Below are 15,768 nucleotides of genomic sequence, written 5' to 3'. Positions count from 1 at the left end.
AATTTCTTAAAGATAGTTTTTGTAAAGAAATTGGCCCCTTAGAGTACAAAACCTATGCTTCAGAGAATACACACACCTTGCACACTGGTATTTGGCAGCCAAAAGTGCGCCAGCTCACTGGTAGAGAAAAAAATGTGGCATATTTTCTTAGATATAGTGCATTTTCTCTCCCCCTTTGATACACGCCTGCCCAGCAAATTTGTTCCAGCATTGCCCTGGGTCAAAAAAAGCAATTGTGGGTCTCAATTTAAAACAATCCTAGTCTTCACTTGTCACTTGACTCTGACTCTGATTCACTTTCACTCACACACACATGCTTACAAATACAGATGCATTTTCTCACACATATCCACGCTTTCTCTCACTTAAACGCGCTCTCACCCACAAGCAAGCATACAAGATACATTTAAAACCATTTTTACTTGCCACAGCTGCCACCATAGGTCCTAAGTGTGCTTCATTTGTTATTATACTAATAGTGAATAATACAATTTTATTCACCATTAGTATACTGAATAACAGTCAGACAAAAAGGTATGCTGAGCGCCTGTGAGTTCTTGCACTGATTTTGCCTCCCCTGAGTCCTGGGATCCCAAAGGTAGTGAGGTGTGACAATGAGGTGTGACAGTGAGGTGTGTCAATGCTTATTTACCATTATGATTTAGCTTTGCATGATCTGCCACATCTGAATGTAAGATACAATCAGAAACCCCTCTGTTTAACTTGTATGGATTGCAGAACAGGCTACAGCACTGCAGACAGATCATGGCCTCTGTAGACTGTTGTGAAGTAAGCTAAGGAAGAGAATTATTCCAAGCTATTTTATTGAATGGTATTATACAGCTGCACTGATGCGTGGACCCAAAGGATGTTGGTGGCTAAGATTGATTCCTCTGGGTGCATTCCCACCTGAATGGACAGGGTTGTATGCTAGCCTCACCTTTCAGATCTGCCATGAGTAAGTGCTTGGGGGCATATCTATCCCTCTAAGTTGAACTCATATCCATTACCTTGTTACTGTATATCACAGATGTATGACGTTACAACGCATACTTTTACAACGCCTACCTTTACAATGTAATTTTTACACCGCAACATCCATTACAACGCATACCTTTACAACACATGCCATTACAACGAATTCTTTGAAACTACCTTTACAACGCATTCCACTACAACTCATACTACCTTTACAACGCATACCATTACAACGCATAACATTACATTGCATGTAAGGTAAGTGTTGGATAGTGTAGGGGTTAAAATTACTATTCTAACTCCAGGGGTGCAACAGTAGGGTAAGTGTTGGATAGTGTAGGGGTTAAAATTACTATTCTAACTCCAGGGGGTGCAACAGTAGGGTAAGTGTTGGATAGTGTAAGGGTACTATGTGTTGTAATGCTATGCGTTGTAATGGTATGCGTTGTAATGAATGCGTTGTAATGGCATGTGTTGTAGTGATGTGCGTTGTAGTGTCATGCGTTGTAATGGTTGCGTTGTAAATGCATGCGTTGTAATGGATGTTGCGTTGTAAAAGTTTCGTTGTAATGGTAGTGCGGTGTAAAAGTTGCGTTGTAAAGGTTGTTTCCCGTATATCACAGCCCCACTGATTGCCAGAATAAATGGTCTGGTGGAGTTACATTATAAACAATGGGTTGAAAATAAATGAGAGTAAAAGTAAGGCAATGGTTCTTTGGGAGTTTGCCTTTAAGAAAACTTACACTTGGTAAGTCAATGTACTTGAGTTGGTGCGTGAATATGTGCATTGGGGTGTTTTATTTTCCATGCATCTCTCTAGAGGTCTGAACATAAACAGATGATATTAAAAAATAATTTCCAATAGATTTTCGTGTCCATCCTTCTTTTGTTAATTTTGAAAAACCCTAATTATGCTCTGTGGCACACAATGCTTAAACCCACATTTAATGGGTAACCTGGAAGAAGCAGAGGATGAACTCTGTTGTCTCTTATTATGCATAAACATTCTCCATATTAAAGCCCTTCATTTAGGTTTGCGACTAACGACCCTTGAATATAAGGGTTTCTGCCTATTTATTATAAATGTGGCATCAGTGGCAGAGGCAGAGCGCCAAAACACACCCTGCGTTTCATAATTCAAGAATCCCTCAGCAACCGCAAAATGTGTGTCAGAAACCATCAAACGGTTTCAAAGGCTGCCAAGGACCTTAAAACCACGCTGGAGGAGGTTTTTTTAAGAAATCCTCTGCTTTTTTTAAATAGGTGACTGTGACTAAGACGGATAATGCAGGAATGTAGTTTTAATCACAATTGTACCCATTGTAAATAGAATCTTTACTTTCATTATGTATGTCAAGGGACCGTGATGTTTGGAACACAATAATATTTGTGAACTTACTTACGTCTGTGTATAAGATGCTTGTTTATGACCTTTAAAATGGGATCTAAACATAAACATAACATCAACATTTGAGAGATTAGACTAAATGACTCCAATCTATGCTACTTAGTTCACCAACATTTGACTGATGTCTTGTTTGTTTGTCCAGCTTTATCTCCGTGCAGAATGAAATAATTAAGACTATATATTTTAAAGTATTGGGGTAGAAGTATTCCAAAAGCTTCTAATCTACTTTTTTTAAACTGAATCTTTAAGTATGTATATTAGTTGACATAAATGTTTTAGATTATTTTAGTATGAACTAATGGCAATCCTTTCATATGTAGACTGTTGTGTCTGTGTGTTGACCAGTTTTGTTTTACTAATAAATATGCAGAAATATGTATTGTGAACAAGCAAAACATACCTATATAAAGAGAGAGAGATACAGGTACTTTTTTGAAGATAAAGCAGAGATTGTACAAATAACTAAGTACGAAACAGAGTATAAGTGAGGGCCGTCACTTAATTTACAGATGCCCCACATATTGTTTCATTTGGGACTAGATTCAGAAAGTTTTTATATCCCACTGTGGTCAACATAGCCCTCATCTGTACTCCACAAGCAGCACTGGATTGATAAATATCAGATAGCTGTCACCCAAGTAACAAGGGCACATGAACATCAACTAATCCTACTCCCTACACTGCCTGCTTGCAACACAATTTATGCTCTAGGTTACTTACTCACTTTAAGCGTATTTATTTTGCAAGGAATTCTTGACGTATGATTGTTCATCTCACCTTTCCCTATCTGGTTGCACCACTTTTTCTCAGTTCACTATGTTAGGTAAACTGCCTGAATACCTTTCTTCATCTTGGTTGGGTGCATATATACTTAAATAATAATAATCTGCATGAGAATCCTCTTACATCAGATTTACTAACCCTGGGCGAAGTACTACGCTACGCTCACGTAGTTTGTGAAGTTTACGCTACTTCACACTACGCGAACTGCACATAGCACAGTGCAAAAACGCGTAGCAATCATTTTTTGCTTGCTCGCGGTCCTCAACGTCAAGTTGGCGACCGTGAGCAAACAAAATGACATCCCGGCGAGACTTTTTCCTTGTTCGTGATCAGCAACATCAAGTTTCCGATCGCGAGCGTGGAAAATAAACCTCCCGGTGAGATTCACAATGCGGGGAGGTCAGGTTTCTCATTGTGAGTGGTCAGGTATGCTCACGACTGCTCGCAATGAGAAACTACCTATCTGCGTTGAGAAAGCTGCCACTCGAGTAGAAATCTACTCGAGCGGTAGAAAATGACCGCTTGCACTGTGCAAGATGCGGTTTGCACTGATTGCACAGTGCTGACAAGCATTCGGCATTGTGCAATCAGTGAAACAGCATTTTGCACAGTGCACTACGCAGTTCACGTAGCTACGCGTAGGTCGCTTAGTGCAAAGTGCATTTCGCGTAGCTACGCATAACGCCACTACGACCAGGGTTAATATTTACCTGTCAATCCCCTCTACATGACTCTTGGTATTCCCTGCACCTGATAAGGCGCATATCAACGCTATTGCATGGTGCACAATAGTGCAGTTAGGTGGCCAAACAGAGGCGAAGAGGAGGCCAATGAAAACCAATGTGATGAAGAAAAAGAATAAATGTGACCGAGCCAACACCATCAAGATACCAATTTCACTGGCATTAGGCGCTAGTATTCAACAGTGAATTCTGCATTTTTGTTTTCCTATCTCTATCCAAGGTCTTCTTGCATTCCTTCATGAGAGAAGATCCTACCTCTTGGTCATTAGCTAGTTTTATTGAAGTAACAAGTTTCTATCACGTGTTCACGTTTCTATTGACTTGTATTGATAGAAAATGTAGTACAATATGGCATAACTTTATAGATTTTAGCATTTAATGCTCCAACTGGATTTTGAGCGAATGCTCTTATTGTTCAACTGACAATTTTCACTTATTTATTCTGCTTGCAAATTGGCTATTTATTGTGTGAAACACATGTTAGAACTGTGTGCTTTCAGAAGTGTTGTTGTTTTTTTTTTTTTTTTTAATTAAAGAAGTATGGATGTCTGGACTGAACGAAAAGGTCAAAATAAATTCCATTCCTCTTCAGGAACGCAGGTTGAAGAGAACACAGTGGGCCTTATAACAATGTCGGGGGACTTTCGTCTGTCCCACATCGTTGCGGACAGGAACCGCCCGACCTTAGATCTGCAGTTCTGACCACAATATTCTGATGCGACTGCCCGTAGTGTGGTCGTAAACCTCCATTTCTCAATGGAAGCTTGTGCAGTAGGCGGAAAAGGCTAGCAGCACAAGCTTCCATTGAGAAATGGAGGTTTTGAAACATTCCTGCAACGTGTGGAAGGCACCATTGCAGCAGCCTTTCCATGTCCTAAAGACCGACATGGAATGGCTGTGGGAAACCGACATCATAATTCCGACGGCGGAGCCGCCATCATTAAGGGATTATGCAGTCTGTCTGATGGACTGATGAACTCTTTAAGCCCGTCAGAACCATGTCGGAATCCCCCCGCAGGTTTATCTCCGACCACCGTCATCCTAATACGGCGGTCGAGCAGTAAACCTAGCATGTCCGGCAAAAATCCTCCGACCGCTGGTCGGAGGCTTTCTCCCCCTTAACGTAATGAGGACCACAGTGTTCTGCCAGTGAGTCAATGAAATGCACATGAAGTTTACTGAGGGGTGGCCTACATGTGCATTACTGTATGGGGCTCTTAATGCTTAGTACTATGTGGGGTCATTGATGCACATTTACTTTCCTGATGCCTAGAACCACTAACACATACAGTATTTCAGACCAGTGATCTTTATATTGCCCGGTCTACTGATGCATGTTTCTATCAGGGAGCAGAGGCACCCTACTTTTTGGAAAAATTGATGTTTGTTACTGTCTCGGTCATGGACTCGTGCTGCATATTGTCCAAGCCCTCTCTCCTTTGATCACATCAGAGGAAATTCTTCACAATGTCAGAGAAGATAGGTGACCATGCAAGGAACACACATGTCTACGCTAGCCTTAAGCTGCCCTCTCTCTGAAAGCCATGACAGGTAATGCTGTCCTGGGTTTTGGAGAGAGGGTTTTTGAAGGTGAGACCTCCTGCATTTGAAAATACTTGTTTGCGTGCATTAATAGATTTCTAAAAGATTCTTAAACACTAAGATTTACTCATATGTTTCAATAGCCAACATGCAGCTGTTTGTCCCTAATATATCATGGGTTTGTTCTCAAATGATAAACAAATAGTAAATCATTGGGATTCCCATATTTCTACTATATGAATGTGACATGTGCCCCGCACCCAAGACTATATGATATCCCTGAATTTTAACCGTATGAAAGGGCGCTGTGTTTGGTGATTGACAGGTAGGATCTGTGATGGCGCTGTAAGTGACATCCCCTGCATGTGGCTGCTTGCTTCCATGGCTGGAAGGGAGCGACTACGGCCAGGGAAGAGCAGGTTCACGTTGACTTGTTTCATGCTGCAGAGTGGGGTGCTGCTGTCGTTGAGGTTTGGTAAGGCTCTCCCAGGTGTGCGTGGCAGGTTCACATTCCTTTTGAATGGCCTTATCCTAGCAATGCATCACCAGATGATATACATAGCATAGGATTCTAGGGCACCCAAGGGCAGAACTGGAGAGTATTGGGCTGGCTTAAACCACTAGTAGGAATACTCCCCTAGACCACTCTGGTCCACACCATATGTGCAGATGAGAGCGCGTCTGGAGACGGAGAGGGGCTATACCCCAAGTAAGGCAGTACGTTGGCAGAATGTGGCTGATAACCATAATGGCCTACCATCCCAAGTGGGTTCAGAATCGGTTATGTTAATCTCTGCTCCTTTGTTCAGGTCTGGGTGCAGCCTTAGAGCAGGGACGCAGGCGTATGCCTCAGACACGGGGAGCGCAGGACAGCCCATACCTCTGTGGAACTGTGAGGCTAAAAGGAGGTTTATTTACTCACGCCAGCTCATCAAAAGGATATGCTTTCCTCATCTGATTTTCTGTCTAAGGAACCCTCACAGTCATAGCTAGGACCATGGGGGTGCATCAGTCCTAAACTGTTTGAAGACACTTTGAAGCTCAGCCTGAGGAGCCATAGAGTCACACCAATGTGAGCCCTAATTGTGGTGCAGGACATGGCTGACCACGTGGGAATGGCCAGGTCCTAGGCTGGAAATATTTTGGTTTCCCAGAAGCCAGCGGAGGCTAGGCTGGGCCCCCTCTCTATCAGCAATCTCGCTCGCAATAAAGACCTAAAGATGGCACGCGCTATCAGAGTCTTTATTTTACAGCTGTAATGAGTTACAGGTTGGAGAGAGCAAGATGAAACTATAATAAATGCAAGCCTGTATTCCCTGTGTGAAAATAGGTCTCTCATTTTCTTATCACAGTCCAGTTGCGAAATCACTAGTTACCTGAAATAAGAAAGTGACACAACAACTCCACTATAACAGTTTACTAGAGTTCATTTGGGACATCTCAAAGCTGCTGGCAGAGCCTGCAGATACAGTAAAAAGCAGAGTGCTTAAACTGTTGGAAGTGTAGCCCTACAGACTGCTGTCTCCTCAACATTCCATCCTGTATTAGCTGCCGCCAGGAGATCCCTGGGATCAGAAGGGACTAGAGCACGAGACCTTCATGGGGGCAGGGCCGAGGGGCCGGTGTGGCTACATGCAATAAAGAATGAAATAACTAGCATGTAAAAACAGGATCTTTTAGGTCAGGGGTCTCCAAACCGGTCCTGGAGGGACGGATCCATGCCAGATTTTTAAAATAACTACATTTATCTCTATGGGGGATATCCAAAAAATCTGGCATGTATCCGGCCCTCCAGGACCGGTTTGCAGACCCCTGTTTTAGGTAATCTCAGCGTTTCTTAGAGTTGCGAAAAAAGGTACTCCTCAGTGACTTGCAATATCCTTTAATTGAAAGTTAAGAACCGTAAACTATTATGCAGAGTCTATTTTCGTCTCCTTTTAGGCTGGAGCTGCCTACTAGCATCCGGAATGGGACTCTGGTCTACTCATGAGTCCACAGTTTCAGCTTTAAAGCACAACATTCACAAAGAAAGAACAGTTGCCACAACAATGGAAGAGAGTTAGACCCCTAAGTAAAACAAGCATTGGCAGAGCCAATGGGTCTCGCCTTTGGGACCTTGTGAATAAAAAAAAAAAACGGAAGTATAAGACTTCACGTTTACATTTATTTCATATTTAGGATGCAGTAAATGTAAACGTGAAGTCTTACACTTCAGTTTTTTTTTTTACTTACAATGTCCCAAAGGCGAGACCTATTGGCTATGCCAATGCTTGTTTTGTATATGGTTCGGTCTCCCCCTGGAGCGCGCTGTGTATTGTGCTACTCACATTGATTCTATTGATATAATATTGTGTGCTTTTGTGTTATATTCTCATCTGAGAATAGTAGAGAGTGTTATATTAATAAATACATAGGGCCCGATTCACAGAACTAATTTAAGACAAAATCCTAAACTTACTACTTTTGATATTCACAGAAGTTAGGATTTTGTCTTAAGTTTGTCTTAAGACAGACTTAAGACAGACTTAAGACAGAATCCTAACGTAAGTCTGTCTTAAGTCTGTCGAAAAGACAAAATCCTAACTTCTGTGAATACCAAAAGTAGTAAGTTTAGGATTTTGTCTTGTTAGTTCTGTGAATTGGGCCCATATTTGTTACACTTTGTGGTTCTCCTTTCATTTAATCATTCAGGAGGTGATGTTCTGGTAAAACAAGCTGCTTTACATTTCTTCAAGATTAAGCCTGAAGGCTGCTCTCCATAGCTACCACTAGGATAGCTTTCAATAAAGGTTATCTTTGACCTCATACATCATAGGGTCGTTAGACTGGTGCAAGGTGCCCACTTTAATTAGTGGACAGCAAATACCAGGCCAACTTCTCACACTGTTCCTATTGGAACAGGGTCAAAACTGATTTGCGTATAGTTGGGTCTAAACCGAGGTGGCACTGTGTGCAAAACAACAATGGCTTGTGAGGCGGCCCGAGTTTTTTCCAGTGGCTGAGATTAATTCAAGAATTCCATCCATCACTGTTTTGTATAGTTATTGTGTTGCCCTAAATGGGACAGATATGCCCAGATGTGGGTCCTGTGCATACTGTGTCACTGGAAACAAGCTGCACCCAGATGATGAGCCCATATCTAGGATGAAAACCGGTCGTGGGTTGATTGTGTTCCGGTTCAGGAAGGACCTGGCTTTGCAGTTCGGGTTGGACTGTTCCTATTTGGGCAAGATCAAGACTGATTTGCAAAAAACTGGGATCAAACCAAGGTGGCATGGTTTGTAGACTAACGATGGATTGGGATGCGGCCCTAGTGATTACCATAGGCTGAGTTTAATTCAAGCATTCCATTTGTCACTGTTTTGTATACTCAATGAAGGTTGCCAGAGGGCATCACTGGCACTTAACTCAAGACACCAGGATTTTCTATCTCCACGCCCAATGTCCAGGTTTTCAGTTTCTTTTATTTAAGGATCAGTGAGCAGAACATCTGTTTTCACAAATGGTCAGACAAACAATACATTAATCCTTCTTAAGTGTATTGCGAGCCCCTCTATTTACATAAACATTGGAAACAAAAAGGGGACTGATTCTCTGAGTACAAGACTATCAAGTTCAAAATGGAGACTCTCCAAAGGATTATCCCTTTAATTCCTCAAAGTCATTTCCTTATCACACTAAATCTGATGGATGCCCCACCCTCCATCCTGTCAGTCCTTTGAATAAAGGGCTTGGATAGTTACGGTAGGAGCCAGGAGTGCTAGTTCCCTTTATGGCACCCAGGTAGGGTGGGTGGGGCTGGCTTCAGGGTCCTTCTGCTTTGTTCCTGGAGTGAGGTAGAATTACCTCACTTGTAACGACTGGGGCGAGGACGAGATGCACTAAGGGTAATGAAGATTCCCAGTATGTAACTGTGGCATTTGTGGTAGGGGTGATTCATGTGGTTGTCTGTGTAGAGCAGTTTAATATGGGACATTGTAGCTGGGCAAACAAAGAGGACAGGGACAGTGCGAACCACAAGCAGTAAGTAGAGGGATCAGTGTGTGAGCAGGAAAGGGATTCAGGGAACCATGCAGGTAGTGTCAGGAGACAGAGTGTGTGCAAAGGAGATAGATTTGCCACTGACATTTAAGGCATACATTTAACAAATGGATAGGACCGCCACACTCATGTACTATCTGCAATTCTTCCCAATTTACTCTCAAAATTGGATGGTGTGGCCTGGGCCCACACCAATGGATCAGTTAAAGGAGGAATTTAAAAGGATTATGAAACTGAAACATTCTAAATCAGCGGACGATTGGGGTAGCAATCGAGCTCCAAATGTCTACGCATTACAGCTAAAAAATAATTGCCAACCCACATTTCAACCATACACCATTAAGCACAAGGAGCAAAGATTGAGGCACAAGTTACCCAAAGTTTCTCGTGTTCGTGGCATAGCTTTACGCAATATGATTCGAGCATGCCCCGAGCACTAATTAAGCCTCTTGTGATTAAGAGAAGCACCCGTCTCCCAATTCACTTGTGTTGCATTCCACAAGGACACTGTTCCACCAACCACCCCTCAACTGTGGCTCAACCTTACCCACTAATATCTCTGTTCCCTGCTCTTGCCTTCTGATATATGGCTCCACCTCAGTGTCTGCCACTCAATGGCAGCTGCATAATGGCACTCTTAAACATGAAACATTACATCCTTGGCCCCGCCCTCCTGACTACCCATTGGATGTGAATTAAAAGGTTGGGTGATTGGTCACTTGACTACATCCGTATGTCTCGCAAGAGCTCAATGCTGCGCCACTTGTATCACCCCTTGGCTGGCCACTAGGTAAAGTACTCAGTTGGTTGTTTTGGCTAGTTATTATCCAGGACCAGAAGCTCACTTGGGTTGAGCCTGCGGTTGTACTTGCTTTTATTTATACTGTTTCAGTACTCGTTGGCAGGAGTTGTTGTGTCCTACCTAGCCTTATAACAAGACATATAACGTGAGAGATAACTAGTTGTGGCAATGTTGTGAAAGCGGTAGCATGCTGCCTTAATCGAAAGGACTGACGTCTGACAATTAAGCAGCTTGTAATCGTAACATGCAAGCACTTTTTGTGAAGCCACCCGGCTAATTACTGCGTGTCATCATATCCTGCTTCCGCTGTAAGGGCGACGCTTCTCACAGCAATTGAAACGCTACTCGCAGTATTGTAATAACTGTACAAGTGTGCGAAAATACATTCTCAAAGGGTGAGTCGGCCAAAAGAAATGCTGCTAGTCAATCAGTTTCTATGTTGCGGTCCGTAGTCTTTGGGGGAACTGCTGCAAATGGATTAAAAACTAGCGCGCGCGCCTCGCACTGAAAGTGAAAAAAAAACAGACGTTTCACGGGGAGAGGAGGAGGCAGCAGGGGGAGGGGAGAGAGGAGGTGGCCTGCACCTGTTTCCCTTGCGGGAGTGAGCAGGAACCATCTGGTAATTACAAACAGATGGTTTCGTAGCTCGCTTCCGCAAGGGAATCCCCAAACGTGCATGCGTTGCCATTCAAAGCAATGCAATGCGTGCACGTTTTTGCCTCAAAAACGGAATCGATTGCTAAAGGTCTCCTTCCTATGCAACGCATGCGTGCTGCGTATGCGAGACCTAAAAAGTCTTTATCTGTGTAATTTCAGTCCAGCTTTTACTTTTAGCTTCTTCACAAGAATGTTATGGAACCTAAGCGTTCTCCAGTGGCCACTGAGGAATGTTTCATGGAGGTTCAGTCCATCTTTTCCTGAGAAACAAAGGAAGTGTCTCAGAATATGACAACCTAATGATGAAATGTCTGTACAGAATAAAAGCAGCTTTCCTAAAATATCAATGACGCACATAATTAATCACAAAGAAGAAACCATAACACCACCCAATTAATGGAATACATGGAAGGGGATGCTATGAGATTTTACGGTTTAGACAGACATACCATCCTCGCCCAGTACTCTTTTACGAGTCTCTTTTAAGGCCGTCATCTTTAGAGTAGTAAACTGTGGTGCCTTTGTTGCTTGTACAATGTCATGACAGTGAAAAGCTAAAGCCTTACCACCCCTACATTATTCTGCCAAATGTATGTACATAAAACAGCACTTTTCTAAGGCCACCATTGCACAGAGAAAGTAACTGCTAGTCCAGGTCTCAACACCCTTCATAATAAACACACTGAACACACATTTAAATTCATGTCCATCATTGCACACTCTGCAAACATCCACACAGCAGACACAGTAGACCGCATTCCGGCTTAGATGCAATCTTTATCACTAAAACCTAGATCTCTCCCAACTCAGCACAAAATCTTGACATCTTGGCATTGCCTAACTTGAACATCCACCACTCTGGCCAACCCAACAAAAAAATAGGAGGCAGCTCTGTCATCCACATGTCAAGTCCTTTAAGCTGCATAAGTTCACCTCTCACTCTTCACAGCCAATACCATTACCTTCTACCTGATCTACCGCCCAATCAGGCTAAGTCCAACCTTCCCCTCCAAGATATCCTACCCTCTGACTAATGCCTGAACTAGATAGTCTAACAATATATTTCTACACAACTTCAAGCTCACAGCTGACAGCACAACCCAGACCATGAAGGACGTCTTACCTCCCTACTTTCCAAACTTACCCACACCTTCTGGACCCCAGCACACACCAAACCATGGTCGAAAAGCCATTAGCTAAATCCAAGTTTAACCACTCATCTAACACACAGGAACTCACAGAGACCAAGCATACAATTGTAGTGTAGTTCCTATATTCCAATAGGCTCTGCACATTGGAATAATATATAGTATAGATTTGAATGTAGGACTGAGATCTACTAGGTCTCTATCGAATATATTAGACTTAATTGTGAGTGCCAGCTAGCTCAGAGGTCACTAGAAACTTTAGGGATTCACTTCTGACAACCGCATAAACATGACAACTTTGTTTCCCAAGAATAAGAAATGTATCTCTAGAGTCGCGGAAACAATAGATAGTTATTTCACTCAGTCAATCGTGCATGCTTCGTTTCACCAGAGGTGCAGAGAAATAAAGAGACAGGCGTTTTCAATAAAACGTATTTATTGAACAGTCTTCTTTCTCATGCAGAGGAAATGACCTGCTACAATCGTAATACTGGTTGCAAAGTACAATGCGTACAGTACGAAGAGTATTATAAAATATTACTGTAAAAGCATGATATGGTTTCTAAGCCATAAAATACATAGAAAATATACATTAATAAATAAAGACTAAAAAATACTCAACTGGTGCTTCTAAAATACGCCTACCCCAGTGTACCTAACCTAGGTCTAGTACAAGGGAAGAAGTAAGTGAGGTGTAGCTTAGTTTCAGTATTCTTTTGCCAAGAACCTATCCAAGAATTCTTTATGGGTTTAATTAGCTCCGTGCCTTGGTTTTAGAATGAAGGAGGTCTGGTATCTCTCTCTCAGGACTCGATTTCCCAACAACCCGCAAGGGTAGCTTGGAAACACTGGAGCTGGATTTCTCGGCAAGAGAAAAAACAGTGTCTCAGTACGTCTGATGGAGGGTCGGCTTCCTTCGGCACTTGCTGCGGCGAGCTGTGTCGTGTAGGTAGATAGTCGAACTGCTCCAAACCACCGTGTGTTTGACTGGGCAAGTGTGGGCATATTTATACCTTGAAGGTGCCAAGTTTGACGTAATGTTGGACATAATAACATCATCAAAGACTGCGTTCTTTGAAAACTCCATGAGTTCTTGGTTAAATCAATATTCAAGCAAGGGGAAGTCCCTGACGGCTGAAGGCGGGGTTTTCCAAGAAATCGTTGTGGATTTTCAGAACTAGTGGAAGTAGCCATGCCGTATTTTGACTGCATAGGCTAAGTCTAAATATGGTTATGATTTCTATGCCTATATAAGGATAGGGTGATTTATACCTATATATGGGCATGAATCGAGAAAATTACACTAGTGTCCTAAATTCATATACAACACAATCATAAGTCAGGAGAAGCAATGGTACTGATCCTACCTTGCAGCCTTGAAAAACCTCCTTACATACCGCCAGTAGCTTATCAAAGAAACCAAAGCAAGCAAGTAGAATACAATCATCAAGAAATCATGTAATAGGGCAGAAAACTCTTCATGGAAATAAAACACTGAATAACTCAGACCTTAACATATCCATGAAGCCATCTCTCCAATAGTGCTACCTCAGGATATACCAAAGCGACCCACATTAGCCCCCTCTACACAATTTACACTAAAGCCAACTCAATTCAATGAAATCCACACATGAAGATAAACATTAATTTTACATTAATATTAAAGGCTGTTGCCAGCATTCTCATCATGAAACTACTCAGCATCCTCAATGTATACCTCACCTAAGATATCTTCTACACCTTCCTCAAGACCTTACAAATCTCACATTCTTGAACACAACAGACAGGTAACTTGATGACTTAGGCAACTACAAGCATTTCTTTCCTTTCCTATGTTGGCTCATCAAAAGTCAGTCAATGGAGGCATGACCTGAAAAACCAACATGGTGGATGTGCTCTTCTAGAGCTCCTTTAAGGCATACCACAAACCTGCAAAATTCTGTGAAGCTACTGTAGAAACTCATCTCTTTTGGCACATCTAAGCCTGCTGTTACCACTGCCATGGCACCAGCAGCTAGAGGCCATGGCTGCCATGGTGCTGTACAGCATAGGTGTGGCAGATCAGGGAGGCCTACTTGAGAGGCCTACCTGGTTGCCACAGCTGTCACACCTTGTGCAAAGTGGATTCCATGCTATGGAGTGGGGTCTCAAATAGAAACCTACACAAAGCATCCCCATTCAAAATATTAAGTGTAGTAAATGAAGAAACCACTGTAGGCGCTGGCTATGGAGGGAAGCTTTAGATGAGGACCAGGGTATGCGTCAGACCTGGTGACTTCCCAAGGTAAAATCAGTAAGGGTGTTGTGGCCTCTCTTACTGGCTACTCCTTTGGACTACCCCATTACCCCATTCCCTGCCAGAGAAGATGAGGAGACACGGCCAGAGCAGGGACCATGTGACCCTGCCCACTGCCAGCGAAGTGTAGAAGGGTGTCAGGAGAGGGGGATGATGCCTCACAAGGGAATGTATGCCCAGACTGTAGGAATCTGATGGCATTGGCTGTTAGCCTACTAGATTGATATCAATAGAAGGGAAAGTGAAAGAGTTTACTGGACTTGGCACAATCTGGATAGGCTGATTGACCCGATATCACTTTGCATCAACAAGCTGACGTTGGAAACCATTAGGCTATACTGGACCTTAAATTATATTACTGGGCGGCCGCATTGCAATATATGGCTGGGCTATTGGGAGGGGCAGAAGCGGAAGGACAGAACCCATTGGAAACGGTTGCATCTACGCACTGGTTTTGAATGCCGAAGCAGAGAACGTATTTTTGAAACAAACTGATTCTTCTTACTATAAAAAAACAAAGTTTAAGACCGTACTGGCAGCCTATAATATCTGGAAGGCCTTTACAAATAAAGTTGGATTAGGGAAATATAATAGGTATACTAGGGTGACAGACAATGAGACACTTCCACATGAAATTTTTTCAGACACAGTGTTTGCTGAATGGGGCAGGCGGGGGATAAGTAAATTGGGAGATATAATAGGGACTAAGGGAATGCTGCAATTTTCTGAAATGCGAGTAAAATATGATTTGGATCAGAGACATTTTTTTAAGTTTTTGCAAGTTAGGATTTTTATGGCGGCAAAGAAAGGAGGCCCGAACGGATTTAACACAAATGCAGTATTGGACCTTATACAGGGAGGAGTAGGGGGTACAATTTGTATGCGGAACTGACTAAAAATAAAGTAGATGACCTTGAGAAACAAGAACAGAAATGGGCACATAAGTTGGGTATAGCTAAAGAAACATTTCAACTGTCCCTAAATTGGGGGCAGGATATTCTTTGCTCAGCCCGACTTCAAGCGCAACATTTTAACACTCTTTACTCATTATATTACACCCCGGCAAGGATAGCACAGTGGGGGGGAAGCACGGGAGTTACTTGTCCCAGGTGCAGCGCAGACAAAGCTGATATTGTGCACATGTTTGCGTCCTGCGTCCATTTACAAACGATCCGGGAAGAAATTGAGATATTTCTTAAAAGATCCTTAGGAATAGAACTGAAACTTACACCCCAAATTATTATCTTTGGGGTAGTAGATGCAGGATTTCAACTGGACTATAGCTACTTTTTGTTTGTCGCTATAGCGATATTACGGTTAGCAATTGCATCGGCCTGGCTGGATAAAACACCTCCAACTTATCAGGAATG

Source organism: Lissotriton vulgaris, unplaced genomic scaffold (genome assembly GCF_964263255.1).
Source record: "Lissotriton vulgaris unplaced genomic scaffold, aLisVul1.2 SCAFFOLD_1262, whole genome shotgun sequence".
In the NCBI taxonomy this organism is placed as follows: Eukaryota; Metazoa; Chordata; class Amphibia; order Caudata; family Salamandridae; genus Lissotriton; species Lissotriton vulgaris.
This window is presented reverse-complemented; position numbering follows the sequence as displayed.